Raw genomic sequence first — 19,970 nt, 5'->3', positions numbered from 1 at the left:
CTTTCTCCACCTGGCTTATTTCACTGAGCATAATATCCTCTAGATCCATCCATGTTGTTGCAAATGGCAGGATTTGTTTTCTTTCTTATGGCTACATAATATTCCATTTTGTATATGTATAATATCTCCTTTATCCATTCATCTGTTGATGGACACTTAGGTTGTTTCCACATCTTGGCTATTGCAAATAGTGAGGTGATAAACATAGGGGTGCATATATCTTTTTGAATCAGGATCGTATTTTCTTCAGGTAAATTCCTAGGAATGGAAATACTGGGTCAACTGGTATTTCTATTTTTAGTTTTTTGAAGAACTTCCATGCTGTTTTCCACAGAGGTTGCACCAGTTTACATTCCCATCAACAGTGTAGGAAGGTTCCCATTTCTCCACATCCTCACTAGCATTTGTTATTTCTCATCTTTTGGATAGTGGTCACTCTAACTGATGTGAGGTGATATCTCATTATGGTTCTAATTTATATTTACCTGATGATTAGTGATGTGGAGCATCTTTTCATGTGCCTGTTGGCCATTTGTATTTCTTCTTTGGAGAAGTGTCTGTTCAGGTCCTCCACCCATTTTTTAATCAGTTTTTTCATTCTTTGGGTGTTGAGGCATATGAATTCTTTATATATTTTTTATGTTAACCCCTTATCAGATAAGTCACTTATGAATATATTCTCCCATACTGTAGGATGCCTTTTTGTTCTGCTGATAGTGTCCTTTGCTGTACAGAAGCTTTTTAGCTTGACGTAGTCCCATGTGTTCATTTTTGCTTTTGTTTCCCTTGCCCAAGGAGATACATTCAGGAAAATATTGCTCTTGCTTATATTCAAGAGATTTTTGCATATGTTTTCTTCTGAGAGTTTTATGGTTTCATGACTTACATTCAGATCTTTGCTCCATTTCAAGTTTACTTTTGTGTATGGAGTTAGACAATAACCCAGTTTCATTCTCTTACATGTAGCTGTCCAGTTTTGCCAGCACTAGTTGTTGAAGAGGCTGTCTTTTCCCCATTGTATATTCAGTGCTCCTTTATCATATGTTAACTGACTGTATATACATGGATTTATGTCTGGGCTCTCTATTCTGTTCCATTAACTGGGTCTGTTCTTGTGCCAGTGCCAAATTGTTTTGATTACTGTAGCTTTGTAGTAGGGCTTGAAGTCAAGGAGTATAATCCCCTCAGCTTTGTTCTTTCTCAGGATTGCTTTGGCTATTTGGGGTCTTTTGTGGTTCCATATGAATTCAGAACTAATTGTTCTAGTTCATTGAAGAATGCTGTTGGTATTTTGATAGGTATTGCATTGAATCTGTAAATTGCTTTGGGCAGGATGGCCATTTTGACAATATTAATTCTTCCTATTCATGAGCACAGGATAGATTTCCATTTATGGGTGTCTAATTTAATTTCTCGCATGAATGTCTTGTAGTTTTTAGGGTATAGGTCTTTCACCTCCTTGGTTAAGTTAATTCCTAGTTATCGTATTCTTTTTGATGCAATTGTAAATGGAATGGTTTTCGTGATTGCTCTTTCTGCTAGTTGTTGTTAGTATATAAGAATGCAACACATTTCTATGTGTTAATTTTGTATCCTGCAATTTTGCAGAAACCAGTTATTAGTTCTAATAGTTTTTTGGTGGAAGGGTTTTCTATGTATATCATGTCATCTGCAAATAATGACAGTTTTACTTCTTCCTTACCAATTTGGATGCCATTTATCTCTTTTTCTTGTCTGATTGCCATGGCTAGGACCTCCAGTACTATGTTGAGTAAAAGTGGTGAGAATGGGCCTCATAACTCTTCAATCTTTATTTGTCCCTCTGCCCTCCCCCCATTCCTACTTCCTACAATTCTGGCTTTATCCTGGAGGGTGCTGCCAGATCCTTTCAGTACTGAGTTTCCTCCTGTATCATTTTGGAGGAGAGTGGCACTAAACTCATAAGATCTTGAGCTTCCTAGAGGCTTTAGGGCCCTGTGGTATGACATATAAACAAATCTCTTTCATACAATATTTTCCAAGTATTCTAATATGGCAGTTAATAATATAGGCAACAGACCCAGACTGTTGGGGTTCAGATCTTGGCTCCCTTACTTCCTAACTTTGGCCTCAGCTAATTACTCAATCTTTAGGTGCCTCCCATCCCCCTTCATAGGACTGGTGTGAGGATTAAGTAAATTAATACATATAAGAAGCATTGATTAGTACCTGACACATAGAAAGTAACCACTCAATAAACATGAACAATTGTTATTACTACTGGCTGATGAGCCCAAGGCTCTCATGATGCTTGAAGGTGATTCTGGGTCTTGCAAAGTAATATACAGTAGCTTGAAGCATCTACCCAATATTCAGTGTCTTAAGTACCATTCTCAGGCTTTCCTGCTACTTAGCAATAGCTAATTTATCTGATCCATTAATTGGTATTTAACTACAGGTAATTGCCACTGCTAAATGGTTATTTTTAATTGGAAACGTTTGCTGTTTTATGTTGTTTTCTGGAGATAATGCCTTAAGATAAATGAATAGCCAGCGTAGGGTTCAGAAGCCATGTCTGTGGGTGTAGCCTGAGGCATCACTATCTTTACTTTATAGAATGAGATTTGCAAATTAGCTCTAGAGAAGTTCTTTCTTCTCAAAGGAATCGAGTATTCAGGTGTAGTAAACTGTTACCAGGTAAGATTAGTGCCTCAGTCAGGGGGGGTCCAGAAAAAAGCCATGGCTTACCATGAGAGGAATCATATTCTTTTTGTTCCACACTCCTGATGTTAGTAAACCACTTAATTCTTTGTTCACAATGTCTGTCACATTTATCCCTTTCCTTACTGTTCCATGTTTCTTACCTAATGCAATGACCTATTTAACACTCTAGCTCCAGTGTTTCTCTCATCCAGTCCACCCTGTGTGCTTTTGCCACATTAATCTTTCCAAAGGTCCACTTTGAGCTAGTTACTGTCCAGCACAAAATCTCTATTCATTTTCCTTGGCCTACCATCCAAACCCCTCCACCCTCTCCCACAAGGAATAAGGATCCATGGAAGCTGTAGAATTGGATTTCCTGGAGTTAGCTAATAAATGATTCATTTTGACAGGAATACAGAAAGACAGAAGAGAGATGCCCCAAAACTCTAATGTTACCAACCTTGCTGACAGGGCGCAAGATTCCTGGATAATATGCTTTCCAAGGCCATGCAGAGCAACTGGGTTGAAGTGGAAGGATAATTCCCAACTCGTTCCACAAGGGGGCAGCAAACACAGACTGTGGGGTCGTGTTAGAGCTGGCAAGTCTGCAAGAGGGAAAATGGGAGTGCAAGGTCAGGTGAATTCTAATCAGATTTTCCCATTAAGATGGTACCTGACTGCCCCTTGGGTGAAGGTCAGACTCTAGAACACTCTGGGAGCTAGGTCAAATGCAGATGTTGGGTCCTCACCCGGGTGATTTTGAGTAGTTCTTCAGACTGACTCTTGAAAATCATTGATACAATATAAAAACATAAATATACAATATAAACTATATCTAATATTGTGTTCTTCAACACTAGTCATGTCTTTCCACTTTTTAAAAAAAATGCCATTTTCCTCCCTCTCTGGCCTGTAAAAATCCTTTGTCTCTTTAAAGGTTATTTGCAAATACAGCTTTCTCTCTGATGTCTTTCCAGAGCCACTCCCCCCTCCCCAAACAAATTATTGTTCATGCTGCAATGGATGGGATGAAAGCGGAAAAGTCTCAGTGCTGGGGTAGGGAAATGTTAGGGACACTGTGATAAGACTGCTGGGATGCTGCTGGAAAGTGGGTTTCAATTTTTGCATTGAATTTTGCAGCTGTTTGTTGACTTGAGTTAAAATAACCCAAGGGCTGGCAACTGGCTGAAGCATTTGGGAAGTAGCCTGCCTATCAGGCCTCCCATGGGTTAGAGCAGCAGTTCCCAATTTTCGTGCAATTTGGAGTCTTGTGGGGCCATTTAAAAACTGCTGATACCTGGACCCCATCCCCAGCCATTCTGACTTAGTTGGTATGGAGTGTAACCTGGGAATAAGTATTTTTAAAACCTCCCTAGGAGATTCTAATGTGCATCCAAGTTTGTGAACTTTGTATTAGAGCAAGAGCAATAGATCTAACACAATTTGGGAGGGCTGTCAACCATGAGAAAACAGCAGATGGGAGACAGGGGGAAGATATACAGTCACCTCCACAAGGGCAGTTGTCGAGGAGAGGATTGGTAACATTGAGGGGGTTATCTAATTTAGCCCTGCAGTTAATGCTACATTATGTAAAAAGCAGATCACTGGGAACGATGCATACAAGGGTTGGGAAGAATTGTAACTGCTTATAAGTGGTAGATTTGAACCTAAAATTTAAACCTGTGAATATCAGATGCATCTGATTCCAAGCATGTGTTCTTATGTTTTCCACCATTTATCAAATTTAGCATTCATCAGGATCCCTGGAAATAGTGTTAGAAACACATTCCTTGGACCCCATCCCCTAACAAATGTCTGTGCAAGTGGTGGTGGTTGTTATTAGCAACAGAACCATTTAGTCATTTTGTCTTGCAGAAAAATTGATCTTGAACTTCAATACATAAAACAAATAAAAGCTGACTTAGTTCAAGCAGAAGTTCAGGAGGTCAGTATAAACCACTAAGCAACTTCTCCTTCACCCATCCCATCCTCTAAGACCAGTTCTTGAGGCTTCTCCTTACTATTTGAAATCCACTTTTTGAATTCCTACTGAAATTTTTAAATGTGATTCTGTAATTCTAGAAAAATAACCTACAGAAAGAATTGCATAATTGTGGAAGAATAAATACACAGGAGCAGTAATTCCATCACTGTAAAGTGAAAACATTTTTAGAAATAATGAAAATGTTAGTCAGTGTGGGGATGGTTAAATCAATTATAGTAGCTAAAATAACATAGTTATTGAGCACTTAATATTGACCAAGCATGCTACTGGATGCTTTATGCCTATTACCTTATTTATCCCTCTCAACAACTGTATAAACTAGTGTCAAAACCAATATTGCAATGGACAAAGTTAAACAGGGAAGACTTTATTGAAAACCGTTATAAAAGAGGAGAGATAGAACTCAGTCTGAAATCAACTCTGCTGAAACAAATGATATGGGAGTGTATTAAGTACTGAAGTGATAAAGTAGTGGAGGACATTAGCAAGGAATCATAGGCCATCTGTTTTTCCTAATTGGCTTTTTCCAAAGGAAAAATAAACTTATATTTTTATGACAGGCGATAGATTTACAGGTTGAGCAAGGCACCCAGAATGGTAAGCTTCTGTTCTGCCACAGAGATTCGGATAAAAGGGTGCAATCTTTGTGTCTTTTTTTTTTTTAACTCTGGGTATTTCTTTTTTTTTATTGAAGTATCATTGGTATACAATCTTGTGTTGGGTTCAGATATACAACACAGTTACCCATATTATTCAACAGTTACCCATATTATTAAATCCTCACCCTCTCTAGTGCAGATACTATCTATCAATGTAGGAAAATTTTACAGAATCATTGACTATATTCTCCATGCTGTAGTACTTCCCATGACCAATTTATATTGCGATTGTGAAATTGTGCCCCTTTATCCCTCTCCCCCTTCCCCCAACTCCTTCCCATTGGTAACCACTAGTCACCTCTCAGTGTTATGAGTCTACTGCTATTTTGTTCCTTCTGTTTTGCTTTGTTTTTATAGTCCACAAATAAGTAAAAATCATATGGCATTTGTCTCTCCCCTTCTGGCTTGTTTTACTGAGCATAATACCCTCTAACCTTCTAGATCCATCAATGTTATTGCAAATGGCAGATTTCTTTTCTTCTTATGGCTGAATAATATTCCATTGTGTTGATGTATCCCATCTTCCTTACCCATTCATCTGTTGATGGACACTTAGGTTGCTTCCATAACTTGACTATTGCAAATAGTACAGTGATAAACATAGGGGTGCATATGTCTTTTCAAATCAGGGATCTTGTTTCCTTTGGATAAATTCCTAGGAATGGAATTACTGGGTCAATTGGTATTCCTATTTTCAGTTTTTTGAGGAACCTCCATACTGCTTTCCCCAGTGGTTGCCCCAGTTTACATTCCCACCAACAGTGTAGGAGGGTGCCCATTTCTCTACATCCTCACCAGCATTTATTTCTCATTTTTTGGGTAGTGGTCATTCTAACCAGTGTGAGGTGACATTTCATTGTGGTTTTAATTTGCATTTCCCTGATGATTAGCAATGTGGAGCATCTTTTCATATGCCTATTGGCCATTTGTATTTCTTCTTTGGAGAGTGTCTGTTCAGGTCCTTGGCCAATTTTTTAATCAGTACTTTTTGTTTTTTGGGTGTTGAGGCATATGAGTTTTTTACATATTCTGCATGTTAACCCCTTATCAGATGAGCCATTTATAAGGCATATTCTCCCATACTGTAGGATGCCTTTTTGTTCTGCTGATGGTGTCCTTTGCTGTACAGAAGCTTTTTAGCTTGATGTAGTTCCATGTGTTCATTTTTTATTTTGCTTCCCTTGCCCGAGGAGATGTGTTCAGGAAAAAGTTGCTCATGATTTTTTTTGTTTTTTGTTTTTTTTGTTATCATTAATCTACAATTACATGAAGAACATTATGTTTACTCGGCTCTCCCCTACCCCAAGTCCCCCCCACAAACCCCATTATGCTCATGTTTATATTCAAGATATTTTTGCCTGTTTTCGTCTAAGAGTTTTATGGTTTAATGACTTACATTCAGGTCTTTGATCCATTTTGAGTTTACTTTTGTGTATGGAGTTAGACAGTAATCCAATTTCATTCTCTTGCATGTAGCTGTCCAGTTTTGCCAACACCAGTTGTTGAAGAGGCTATCTTTTCCCCATTGTATATTCACTGGTCCTTTATCATATGTTAATTGACCATATGCGCATGGATTTATATCTGGGCTCTCTAATTCTGTTCCATTAACTGGGTCTGTTCTCGTGCCAGTACCAAATTGTCTTGATTACTGTGGCTTTGTAGTAGAGCTTGAAGTTGGGAAGCGAGATCCCCCCCACTTTATTCTTCCTTCTCAGAATTGCTTTGGCTATTCGGGGTCTTTTGTGCTTCCATGTGAATTTTAGAACTACTTGTTCTAGTTCATTAAAGAATGCTGTTGCTATTTTGATAGGGATTATGGTGCTATCTTTCTTGATGATTACATTTCAAAGGGATGGCCTCTGGATCCCTGGGAAACATTCCTGGGTTGTATAACAGGCTAGAGGCTTTTAAAATGTTTTACATCTCAAAGGAACTGAGAAACTATTTATAATTGTAAGTTTTCTAAAGTAAAAGACCTAGGAAAAGGAGAGTCAGGAGCTAGAGTCAGGAAGAATCCTGTCTAAAGTTTGGCTAAGCCAAGGGGAACCATAAAGCCATCTTGGTCAGTAGATACTATTATTATTTCCATTCTCCAGATGAAGAAATTAAGACCTAGAAGAAGCAAGGGTCTTGTTCAAGATTACACTGCTAGTAAATGTAGGAGTCAGATCAGACCCTATCTCTGATTCAAGTAGCATCAAGTTTAAGCACTTTTATGATGATGCTTCATCATCTGAATAGTGTTATACCATGGCACTTTTATAAGGCATGATGTAGAGCTGTTTGTACAGTCCTACAAAGATGCCCTAAAATGGTTAACATTTTTTAAAAATATAGGACAGTTGATTACTTATTTTTGGTCAACAGACAATACAACAATTGAATGAAGAAATCATAAAAATCAGTTAATTTGCCTGTCTTTCTGTAAATCCAAACAAAAATGTATGAAAGGCATGTAATTGTAGATTAATGATACCAAAAAAAAAAATGTATGAAGGGGAAAAAAGCAAACTATGGCTAACCTCAAGGGGGTTGGAAGTGGGTGGGAAGGATTTCAGTTTCACACCATTGCAAATCATTCAATTTCCTTCTGTCTTAAACATGCATGTTTTGTTTTTACACTTACAGCAGAGGAAAACATGGAAAAGGAGAGAGTAAAAGGGAAGGGGATAAATGGAAGAGGAAGAGAACAACAGGAGACAGAAATAAGGGAAGAGAGAAACAGATGTGTAAAAAGAAGAAAAGGAGAGAAAGGAAAACAAGAGAGTAAAAAAAAAGGTGAAGGAAAGGGAGAAGGGGAAAGAGAATAAGAGGGGGAGAAAAGAGGGAGCAAGAAATAACAAACTATAAAATGGAAAAATGAAAAAAATTGAGAAAGATGATAAAGAGTGTCATAAGGAAGAAGGAATAAAATGGAGAGAAAGGAAAAGATAGGGAATTAAAATAAATACAGGAAAGAAAAGAAGGAAGAAATAAATTAGAATGCCTCTTTAATTCTGTTACCATAGGACTAAGAGTTGGGCTCCAGCAGTTAGGATAGTTCCTTCTAGGGCTGATGTTCTGTTGACTTAAGCATGGGCACCCATTCAGGGAGTTCTTCCTCCACCTTTCAAGCACTCCCACTCTTTCTGGCTACTTGGACAGGTGGGCAGACCAGCTAGAGCAGGTGCCAGGTGTGAGTAGGGCTCTGTGATGATTTTATTCATTTTAGTTATTTTCCTCCTAATCAGAAGAAGGGAATAATCTAATCTACTCAGACAAATCTTAGTTCTAACAGGAATGTCTTTAGCTCTTCTTTTTTCTATTTGTTTATGTAAATGCTATCATCTTATCTTGCTAAAAATGACCTCAGCAGGAGCTTTAGTCCACTGGCTTTTACTTCTTTCATCTAAAGGACAAAGGCTTAGAATTTCTTTCCCTTAGCAGACAAAAAAAAAAAAATTTATGTTCTTACCAGAACAAAATATTTGAAAAGAAAACTACTAAATACATTTTTAAAGAATTAAATTTAAAAAAAAATACATTTAACAGCCATTGCATAAAACAGTTTTTCTCTGTCACAGACAAAAATTTTGCCTCTGCTCTCGTCTTAGATGCAAATAACACTTTTTCTACCTGAATCTTCCTCCACATTCTTATCACTGATACCAATTTGTTTTAATTCCTGTGACTTGTTACTTCTGTGTAGTACCCATCCCCATTGTATTTAAGGCAAAGTTCATTATAGAGTGAGGGTATCTCTCTAAAGAAACACTTTGTTGCTGTATAGTACATCTGTAATGGTGAAAAAAATATATGTATATGTGGATTGGTGCACTTCAGAGTAGGGCATTTCCCTCAGTTTTCTCTCAGCAGACAAGGTACTTCTTTAAGCCACAGTTAGAAGGAGGGTTGCTTAGCTAGTTTTGCTCTCACCTCCAAGTCAGGGGAGTCCACTGGGTATAGGTTTCTTTTATAACAGTCCCTCAAAGGTGTCCTTTAGTTTGAAAATTTATGAAGACTATGAAAGCATTTGTTGGGGATGACTATAAACAGTGGTTCTCAAAACTGACCTTGCTTTTGAATAAAGCTGGGGAGCTTGTTAAAAGATTCCCAGGCTTCACATGGTTCTTGTTTCACATGGCTGGTACTTTTTTCATGCTTCAGTATTCTCATTACTGGATCTTAAATCTTGCTTATGCAGGCTGTAGGTTTTTAGGTTCTGAGCAATCAGTCTCTATTGAAGGGTTTGAGTCATTTCAATATGCCATATAACAGCACTCTGTTCAATAGAAATTAATGCCAACGGCATATGTAATTTGATATACTCTAGTAGCTTCATTTAAAAACTAGAGAGAAACAGGTGAAATCACTTTTAATAGTTTCATTTAACCCAATATAACCAAAATATCATTATAGGACATTTATTAATGAGATACTTTACATTGTTTTTTTTTTAACTCATACTAAGTCTATGAAACCCAGTATATATTTTACACTTACAGCCTATTTCAGTTTGGACTAGCCACATTTCAAGTGCTCAGTAGCCACATATGGATAGTTTACTATATTAGTGCAGATCTAGAATAGCATGGTTGTGGCTCTAACCTGATTGCTTCAGAGATTATATCCATATTTTCCTAATGTGCATCATTCTTGCCACATTGTAGCAGCTTAATGGTGTCTGAACTGAAAAAGTTCTCTCCTGGTGCATGAAAATAGTTACCAGATTATTTCAAATACAATGCTGCTAATTGTTCTCTGTAAAGCAGTAGCTCTTATATTTCCTCTTTATTCATTCTTGCCCCCATTATGTGGGTTAAAGAAACAGTGCTTCAAAATGTGTATTGTATATACTGTAAAAAACTGACTTCTAAGATTGAATCCACTTAGAGTATGAGATATCAGAGAGTTATGGTCAGCAGAATAGTTATCTGTGAGTAGAAGCAGTGTTAGGTGAGCATGGAGAGACTAGGCAAAGAAATATGGCTCAGGGAGGCATGAAACTGGAGCAACAAAGGAAATGAACATAAGGAGAGGAAGATATCTATGTTCCAATTATCTACATGCTCAAAAACATTGGTATCAAAGAAAAACTCAATTGGTATAATGTTTGGGGACATTTTATTAAATAATAGAATGAATTTCATTGTAAACCAGGTGACTTATGTAGAAATCAGATGTTATAATGGTGAGAAATGCACTCACTGGTCCAAATTCAATAAGTGGACATGGAGACAAAGAGAACAGCGGAGCGAGGCTTTAATGACAGTCTTGCAAGATCAGGTGTCTGGTAAGCAGGCACACCTGGTGAGATTGGCGCCAGTAATTTATCTCCTAGTGCACGAGCCCCTCCCCTGGTTCCTCATTGGCTGAGTACTACAGGGTTCACATTCTTACCCGGACGTCACCTAAGCCAGTTATATCTTTCCTTTACATTTGTCTTAATCTTATTGGTAGGTTTAAAGAAACTCAAACAGGTATTGCCAGCCCTATACCAATTCCCCAACTCCCACCCCCACTCTCAGCCCGAGCAGCTTCCACCATGTGGCCCTTTGTTAATACCTTAGTGTTGAAAATGTTTAAACATCCTAGTGGGAATAAATCACATTTAGGTTTTATACTCTTCCCTAACAGTTCCCCCCTCTATTTAAGAATTTCTGATTTTATTCTTAGTAATGTATTTTAATTTACACTTGGTCCTTTTTCAAATTTCTCTAATAGCTTTTTACTCTCTTCTTCATAGTTCAATTTTTCTTCTAATAACATAAGATTATTTTGGGTGTAAGTCATAGGTATTGGCTTGTTTATGGCTGCCTCTATAAGCCTTTGAGTCAGGCCTCTCACACAAGGGATGATACAGCATCCTACAGCAGTTACAACTCCTGCAACTATAACAAGGGATGTTAACACAGAGGCAACCATACCTTTCCACTTTCCAAACCATCCTTCCAACCAGTCTGTAAAAGGGTCACTGATGCCAGAGTTTTCAGCTAATTCATTAGCTAAAGTGGTGAGTCCTTCTAGGGCTTTAGTAATAGTACTATCAGGGGCAGTATTATTTGGGATAAAAGTACATTTTCTTCTTAACATAACACAGACTCCTCCTTTTTCTACTAACATCATATCTAATGCTATTCTGTTCCCAGGCCATTCTGCTGGTAGCATCTAGTTGACTAGCTACTCCTTGAAGAGCATCTCTGGTATAGTTAATGAATCTTTGTTGATTATAGTAAATGTAATTGATCTAATCTACGTTTTGGTTGATGGTGGACCACTAAAATAGTGCTGATTCAAATCCTGCAGCTATTTGGTTTCTAGTTTTAAATTCATCAGGCACTCCCCTGGGGACTCCTATTGAGTCAATGTATACATTCAAATCAAAGGATCTTTGTAATGATCTGTGACTTCTATGAAAATTTTTTTCATTGGGTGTGGAGAGAAATGCCAGGGTAAATGGAATAGCCAACTGGACTAAAGCACAAGTCCCAGTCCAGGTGGGTGGCAACGAGTAGCGCAGGTTCCCCTTTCCACAGTACTACCAAACATCCACTCGGGGGATGCGTAATTTTGAGAAGTTGCCCTCTTTAGAGACATTTAGGACGTGGGTACAAGTCAGTAAGTTTCCCACAGGAGTTGTGAAACCTTCCCCTTGCCTAGAGAGGCATGAGGAGTGATTCATCTTCCCTATAGAAAAAGAGGGAATTGCCCTTGGGTCTGACTTCTTTAGTGCATGAAAGAGTAAAGACAAGCTCTTGCAAGTCTCATTTCCCCAAGAGTCCTTGTCCTGGTACAGTGCCAACATGTAGTTCATCCCAGTGGTGTCTGTGTCCCAGCTGAGAGGGACCAGGACCACCTGTGCCTGTGGCCGTCCAGCAGCACACGCGTAACAATCGCTTTTATTCAAAGCGAGTACTGAAAATTTAACCCACTCTACCCAGGCATTGGTGTCTCTATAACCTATCTCTATTTCGAGAGTCTGCTTTAGATCTTTTACCTCTGTTACAGTAACTAGTCTAGGGTCATTATGGGGAAGCTCTGGCTCATTATCTCCCTCAGGATTGGGGGTGGTCACTATGGGTGAAGTCTTGTCTTCAATTAAATTAAGACCAAACCTTTCTACAGGATCTACTCTAATGACATCTGCACCAAGTCCGTAAACATGAGGGGCAATTACAGGGTCTGAGTCTAAGTCTTGAGGTTTATGTATAGTTAATAAAAGGGGGTTACACTGTCTGTCCTGGCAATTATCAGGAAGAATTCCTTTAGCTAAGTGGAGCTTTCTTTTTAAATATTTTTCTGCTGCATGAGGGGCTGTCCACCCTTGAAACTGGGTTGTCCACCAAACATTGCTCTACCCTGGACATGGGGGCCCACTTGCCTTTTTTATTCTATTAAAATTTGTCCATTCAGGACAGATATACTTATTATCTCCAGAAAGCTGTCTTTGGTCATTTAGGTCACCACAAGAGAGAACCTGACAAGCATCAAACCTAATGGTTTGGGGGCTTGATGTTTTAGTAATATTGATTACCAGTTTGACAGGATAACCAGGAGTTCCTTCCCATTCTAGGGCTCCCTGCGACTTGCCTGTGAAATACAGAGTTAGAAGGATAAAAGTTAACATTTTTAGGTTCTTTTTACTTTCAGCCTTAAGGGTTGGTTAGCCACCTGGGACATCTGCCAATTCTCTGCTTTGTCCCCAGATCCCCCAGTCAGTTTCTTTACTCTGGTGTAATGAGTCCAACCCTTTTCAGCCGTCCTCACTGCAGTCTCTGTGATCAGGAGGACTTGGTAGGGGCCTTCCCAGCTGGGCTGGAGTCGATCTTCTTTCCAGGATTTTACTAACACCACGTCTCCAGGCTGGAAGCAATGAGTGAAGAACTCAAGTGGGGGAGTCTGGGTGAGGAGTCCTTTCAGCCTGAGAGAAGATAAGGTAGAAGACAAGGCCAGCACATATTTCCTTAAAAATTGATCTTTAATTTCCATAGTAAGCAAGTCTGTTGCCCTTCCCAGATATGGCAGCCCATATAATAATTCATAAGGAGAAAGTCCCAAATCCTTTCAGGAGCAGTTCTGATCCTTAGGAATGCTATAGGAAGACATTTAGTCCAAGGCAACTTGGTTTCTAATATTAATTTGGTTAAATGCTTCTTAAGAGTTTGAGTCATTCTTTCTACCTTTCCAGAGGATGGTGGATGCCAAGGAGTATGGAAATCCCACTGCACCTGGAGTGCCATCATTATTCCCTGTAGTACTTTTGAAGTAAAATGACTCTCATTATCTGAATCAACATTTTCTATTAACCCAAACATAGGAATAACTTGCTCTAAAAGTACCTTTATCTCTGATCCTGCCATTGCAGTTGTTAATGGGTGGGCCTCCACCCATCCAGTGAGATGGTCAACAATCATTACTAAATATTTAAGCTTTCCCACTTTCAGCATCTCAGTAAAGTCAATCTGAATACTTTGGAATGGTCTTATTCCTGGGAGTCTCCCTCCAGATACTAGCTTTCTCATACACTTCTTATTAATTTTTTTGGCATGTTATGCAGGTCTTACAAACCTGTTTAGCAATGGTGTAAATGCTAATACACCCATAAACCTTTAGCAAAGCATCACACATCACCTGAGGACCCCAATGGCTCCCTTTATGTAACATATTCATCAGCTCTCTCATAATAGGCTGGCTGATCATTTATCTCCCATCTGGTAAAGTCCACCTCCCTTTCTCATCTCACTATGCCCCCACCTCCTGTAGTTTCTTAATCTCCTTCTCAGAAAACTTTGGTATCAATGAAATTTTAGGGATATTTGGAGTGAGGTTCAAAAACCTAATTTCATCTTCAGATGCAGTCTCTTTAGCAGCTACATCAGCAATCCTATTACCCATTGCTTCATAGGAACTTCCTTTCTGGTGACCATTCACATGTGTTGTAGAAATCTCAGCTGGAAGTACAAGATTTTCCAGAACCTCCTTAATTAATTCCCCATGAATCAATTCCTGTCCTTTACTATTTATAAGACCTCTTTCTGTCCAAATTTTTCGAAAGGTATGGACTACTCCAAAGGCATATTTGGAGTCTGTGTAAATGGAAATGGTGCCCTCCTTATCTGAAAGTAGTTTTAAGACCTGATTAAGAGCAAACAACTCAGAGGTTTGAGCTGACCAATGATTGGGTAATCTCCCCTTTTCACAGATGGATAACTGGTCTCTATCAGTGATGGCATAGCCATTATGTCGTTTTCCCTCTATCATCCGGGAGGACCCATCTATAAACAGTTTCATACCCCCACCTAGAGGAGTTTCTCTTAAATCAGGTCTGACTTTAGTCTGATACTCTATGAGGTCCATGCAACAATGGCTCAATTCTGATTGACCTTCAGCCTCCCCGACACATAGGAAGCTGGCCGGGTTGAGGCAGGTGTCTGTAGTTAAAATCAGGTCATCTTTTTCAAGTAGAATGGCTTCATACTTTAAAATTCGAGAATCTGTTAGCCAGTGCCCAGCTCGCTGATTAAGTATGGCCCGAACCTGGTGAGGAGTGCTGACCATGAGGGTTCCTCCAAAAGTTAGTTTCCTGCTCTGTTCCACCAGTAAGGCTGTGGCTGCAATGGCCTGGATGCACTCAGGCCATCCATGAGAGACAGGGTCCAATAGTTTAGACATAAAGGCCACCGGTTGTTTCTCCCCCCCAACCCAGGCTTGGGTCAAAACCCCTACAGCGGAACCTTGTTGAACCGTAACAAACAAGTGAAATGGCTTCTCTAAAGAAGGGAGTGCCAGGACTGGGGCGATGACTAAGGATTGCTTTAATTCTTCTAGGATTTGCAGTTCCCCTGGGGTCCATTGGAGAGGATCTGGCTCTCCCTCTAATAATTTGAAATACAAGCCTCTAGTCTTCTGTGTACAAGAGTCAATCCATAATCTACAATATCATATGATTCCCCAAAATTTTCCAAGTTCCCTCTTTTTTTAGGCTTGGGGTAATTTAAGATTCCAGCAATTCTTTCCAGATTGATTCTTTGTTTCCCTACACTTATAAGATGACCTAAATATTTAACTTCCTTTTCTACAAACTGAGGTTTGTTTCTAGAAACCCTCAACCCCATTTGCCCCAGGAAGTTGAGCAAATCTATAGTGGTTTTAGACACTCTTGTCTTTTCTCTCCCTGAGATTAATAGATCATCTACATATTGTAAAAGTTGTGTTCTTTGCACAGGTTCAAAGTCCTCTAAGATGGATTCTAAAACTTGACCAAACAAATTGGGGGCCTCCATGAAGCCCTGTGCCAACACAGTCCAACGATATTGCTGTTTTCCTTCATTTGTGGGATTCTCCCATTCAAAGGCAAAAAGGTCTCTGCTATCTAAACTTAGTAGACAGGACCAAAATGCATCCTTCAGGTCTATCACACTAAACTATTCATGTTCATATGGTATTTTGCTCAGGAGGGTATAAGGGTCAGGGACTACAGGATGTCGGGTCTGGACTATTTGATTTATAGCCCGAAGATCCTGCACCAACCGATATGACCCATCAGATTTTCTCATGGGAAGAATGGAAGTATTGTATGGTAACATACAAGGCTCCAACAAACCATCCTTAACAAGGCCTTCTATTCCTGGCTGGAGACCTTTTCTCCCTTCAAGGGGAATTGGATATTGTCTCCTGCAAATTATTTCACTCGGTTGCTTTAAAGTTATTTTGATTGGGGAAACTTGTAAACCTCCCCTATTTCCTTCTTTAACCTATACCTTAGGATCTACTTTCTTTTCTTCCTCCTCTATAAGATATGCCATTAGAACCTTTATTTGACCTTTCTCTATTCCTAGACCCAGGCCTAACTGAATAATTAGATCTCTTCCTAAGAGGTTAGTCCTGCTTCTGGGACATACAAGAATGATCTCTCTGTGATCTCATTTTCCAACCTGATTACAGTTTTTTCAAAAATAGGAACTTGGAATCCCTCCCCTTTTACCCCAGAGACCAAGAGCTTTTTGAGCTGAAATTTCACATTTTGTGGCTGAAAGGTCAAGGAAGAACGGGCTGCCCCTGTATCTACTTAAAAAAATTGTATCTTCCTCTTTAGGCCCCACCTTTAAATTTATCAAGGGTTTCTGGTGGGGTTTAATAAAGCGGAACCCCTGACCTCCCTATTCTTCATCTAATGCCATGAGGGAAGTCACTACTTCTTTTTTTTTCCCATAAAGGGCACTCTCTCTTAAAGTGGCCTGGTTTCCTACATTTAAAGCATTTCTTGTCTCCTCCTTGTGGTCCCATCTCACTTTTATTCTGTCCTTTCTGATTCACTTGTCTCCTCTGAGGTGGTCCTCTGCCTCTCTTCTCAATCACTTTTTCTACAGTAGTCACCATAATTTTTGCTTTCTGCTTTCTGCTTCTGCCTCTCTTCCTCTCTTTTAACAAACACTTTTTGAGCTTCTCAGTAATTTCTCTATAGGTTTCTCATTCCATCCATCTAGCTTCTGTAATTTCTTAGCAGTATCTGGCCAACTTTTGGTTACAAAGTTGACCTTTAAAAGAACCTGTCCTACCTGATCTTCTGGGTCCAGTCCTGAATACTTCCTCATCTGGTCCCTGAGTCTCTGTAAAAATGCAGTTGGAGTCTCTTCTTTTTCCCATTGAAATTCAAACGCCTTAGCAACATTTTGAGATCTTGGGGCCAATTCCCTAATTCCCTTTATAATTAGCCATCGAAGATCCTGCATTTTAGTTCTATCCCCTAGATCATTATTATCCCATCCAGGATCTACATTTGGGGACTTTTGTTCCGCTGGCTGGACACCCTGGCCCGGTAGGTGTTCTCATTCCCAAATGGACATAGCAGTACTCCTGATCATCCCCCTCTCCTCACCAGGGAATAGGATATTCATGAAGGACATCAGCTCGATCCAAGTATGTGTATTAGGTCCCAGGAATTGATCTAGTTGGTCTGCTAGGCCAAGGGGATCTTCTAGCAATGGTTTCACTTCCTTCTTAAAATCTCTCACCTCAGTACCAGTGAGGGGAGCATTCACAAACCCAATTTCCCCTTGTCCTAGTGACCTCTCTCAATGGAAACATCCTGGGGTTTCTGGTGGACTCCCCAGAAGGAAGGGGGAAACTCTCTAAGTCCTTCTTACATTGTTCTAATTCCCTTCTAAGGTTAGAATAGGGGTTGTTAAGAGACCTAGTAGGGGCTGAAGGCTCCTGGCTCTCAGATGAATCTGAGTCTGATACTTGAATTTCCTGGCTTTGTACTCCTCGAGTACTAGCCTGAGGATTATAAGGGGGAGGGAGAGAAGAAAGTGGGTCCCAGAGCTTGTCCTGAGAAGTTTTTTGTAGTTCTCCTCAGCTTTCCCTCCACTGATATTGAGGGGAAATATAGGAAGCACCCTTGATAACCAATAAAGGGCATAGTTCCTTTCCTCTGATGAGCTGGAAATTTTGTCACTCAAAAAACTAGAGTCTGGCAAAGCCAGTTTTCATCCGATCCAAACTGTGGCCAGAAAACTGATGGCTTATGAATCGGTTCTTTAGTACAGATAAAACAACAAAGTTTGATCATGATTTGCTTGTCTTTAGCCCCAGTACAGGGGCGTCCCCCCAGTACTGTAACATTCGGCCCAGCGGACTATCTGGAAGTATTTCAAGGGCGCTCATCTGGTTCCCTTTCCCTGCTTCCCTAGGCCTAGAATTTTTATTTCCGATCTTTCAAGAGGTCCCTGTGTGAGTTCCTGTGTACTCAGCACCCCCTGCAATGGAGGCTTCTTGCACACACCCGAGATTTGCTTCGTCCATCTCTGGCCATTTCCCTTGCAGGAGAAAGGAACCATGTATTGGGACTCCACACTCACTTCATATCTAGGATACGTCTCAGCCACACACACTCAGCCTCTGAAAAATGCCCAACCACCAAGGCAGTACTTATAGTCCAGTTTTCCTACTGTGGCTCGTACACAAGGTTGCCTGGTAGCTGCGGTGCCTGCGTTTTCTGCCCTGTGTCGGTCACACTGTCTCTGCACAACAGTCTCGAGTCTCCCCTCAGCTTCCGGGAGACGGTGAGATGCCCAGATAGAGGGGGCTGCCCAAAGCCGGGTGGGACAAATCTTCCCACTCCACTTGGGCCCCCACCTCACACAGGCAAGAGGATCCCGGATGAGCCCCCAAATTGTGAGAAACACACTCACTTGTCCAAATTCAATAAGTGGACATGGAGACAATGAGAACAGCAGAATGAGGCTTTAATGATGGTCTTGCAAGATCGGGTGTCTGGTGAGCAGGCACACCTGGGGAGATTGGCACCAGTAATTTATCTCCTAGTGCGCGAGCCCCTCCCCTGGTTCCTCATTGGCTGAGTACTATAGGGTTCACATTCTTACCCGGACATTGCCTAAGCCCGTTATATCTTTCCTTTACACTTGTCTTAATCTTATTGGTAGGTTTAAAAAAACTCAAACAGGTATTGCCAGCCCTATACCAATTCCCCCACCCCCACCTCCACGCTCAGCCTGAGCAGCTTCCACCACGTGGCTCTTTGTTAATACCTTACTGTTAAAAATGTTTAAACATCCTAGTGGGAATAAATCACATTTAGGTTTTATAGTCTTTCCTAACAATAATCAAGCAGCAAAATCAAACCATGTATTTTGGCATCAAAAGATTGATTTGATGTCTTGTAAGGTTATGAAGATTCACCCGTGCAAAATATTACCTATTCACAAATAGATCAACATGACTGCCAAATTTCAGGAGTGCAGGGAATCTAAAGACTACATATAGTCATGCCAAATTGTAATTGATGAGGATCTTCTAATTGAATTTCAAACAAACTCCACTGTCCCAATGGTAGTGATGCCAAATTACAAGGGCAGGGAAATAAAAAGGCAGAAGACAGAGCTGAGAAAAAAATACAGAATATCCTGAAATTGCAAAAGAATAGGAAATTCCATCAGTCATCCAAAGGAACTTTTACAGTGAAGTATAAAAAGTAAATCAAGGTATTTCAGTTTGAGTGCTTTTGATTGTAAGTAACAGAATATTCGACTTAAATTGTTTTATACAATAAAAGAAATGTATTGGCAAACATTGTTGGAAAAGTCTAGGGGAAGTACTTGAGGCTGTTTTATCAGGCCTCTCAAGCAGTTTCTCTGTGATTCTTTCAACTCTGCTCTCCTCCTCTGCTGGATGGTAATTATTTTCAGGCAGTTCTTCCTCACTGTAGCAAAGTGGCTGCAGCAGTTATAGGAGTACACTACATTTTTATACAGAAGTTCTGTGGTTCATTTTGAACCAATCTGAACCAGTATGGTGGCCAGGAGAATACCATACATTCATTGCTTTAAATAAATCAGAGTTGTTGACTATCCACAGTTTAATTGGTATTGCAGAGGAGGTGAGATTGTGCTAATTGGATTATGCTTCTCATGGCTCACCCTTAGTAGGAGGGTCAGTCCTACAGAAATTGCATGATTGCCACACAAGGAGAGAAGAATGGAATAGATGCCATGGAGAAAAGCAGATACCCACTTAAGGGCAGCACAGGAAATATGTCTCTGAATGATGTATTTGAGAATCCAGCCATAGAAGTTCAGTCAATTACAATTTGATCTACCTAAAGAGGAAACCTGGATTCATCT

Source organism: Manis pentadactyla, chromosome X (genome assembly GCF_030020395.1).
Source record: "Manis pentadactyla isolate mManPen7 chromosome X, mManPen7.hap1, whole genome shotgun sequence".
Taxonomy (NCBI): Eukaryota; Metazoa; Chordata; class Mammalia; order Pholidota; family Manidae; genus Manis; species Manis pentadactyla.
This window is presented reverse-complemented; position numbering follows the sequence as displayed.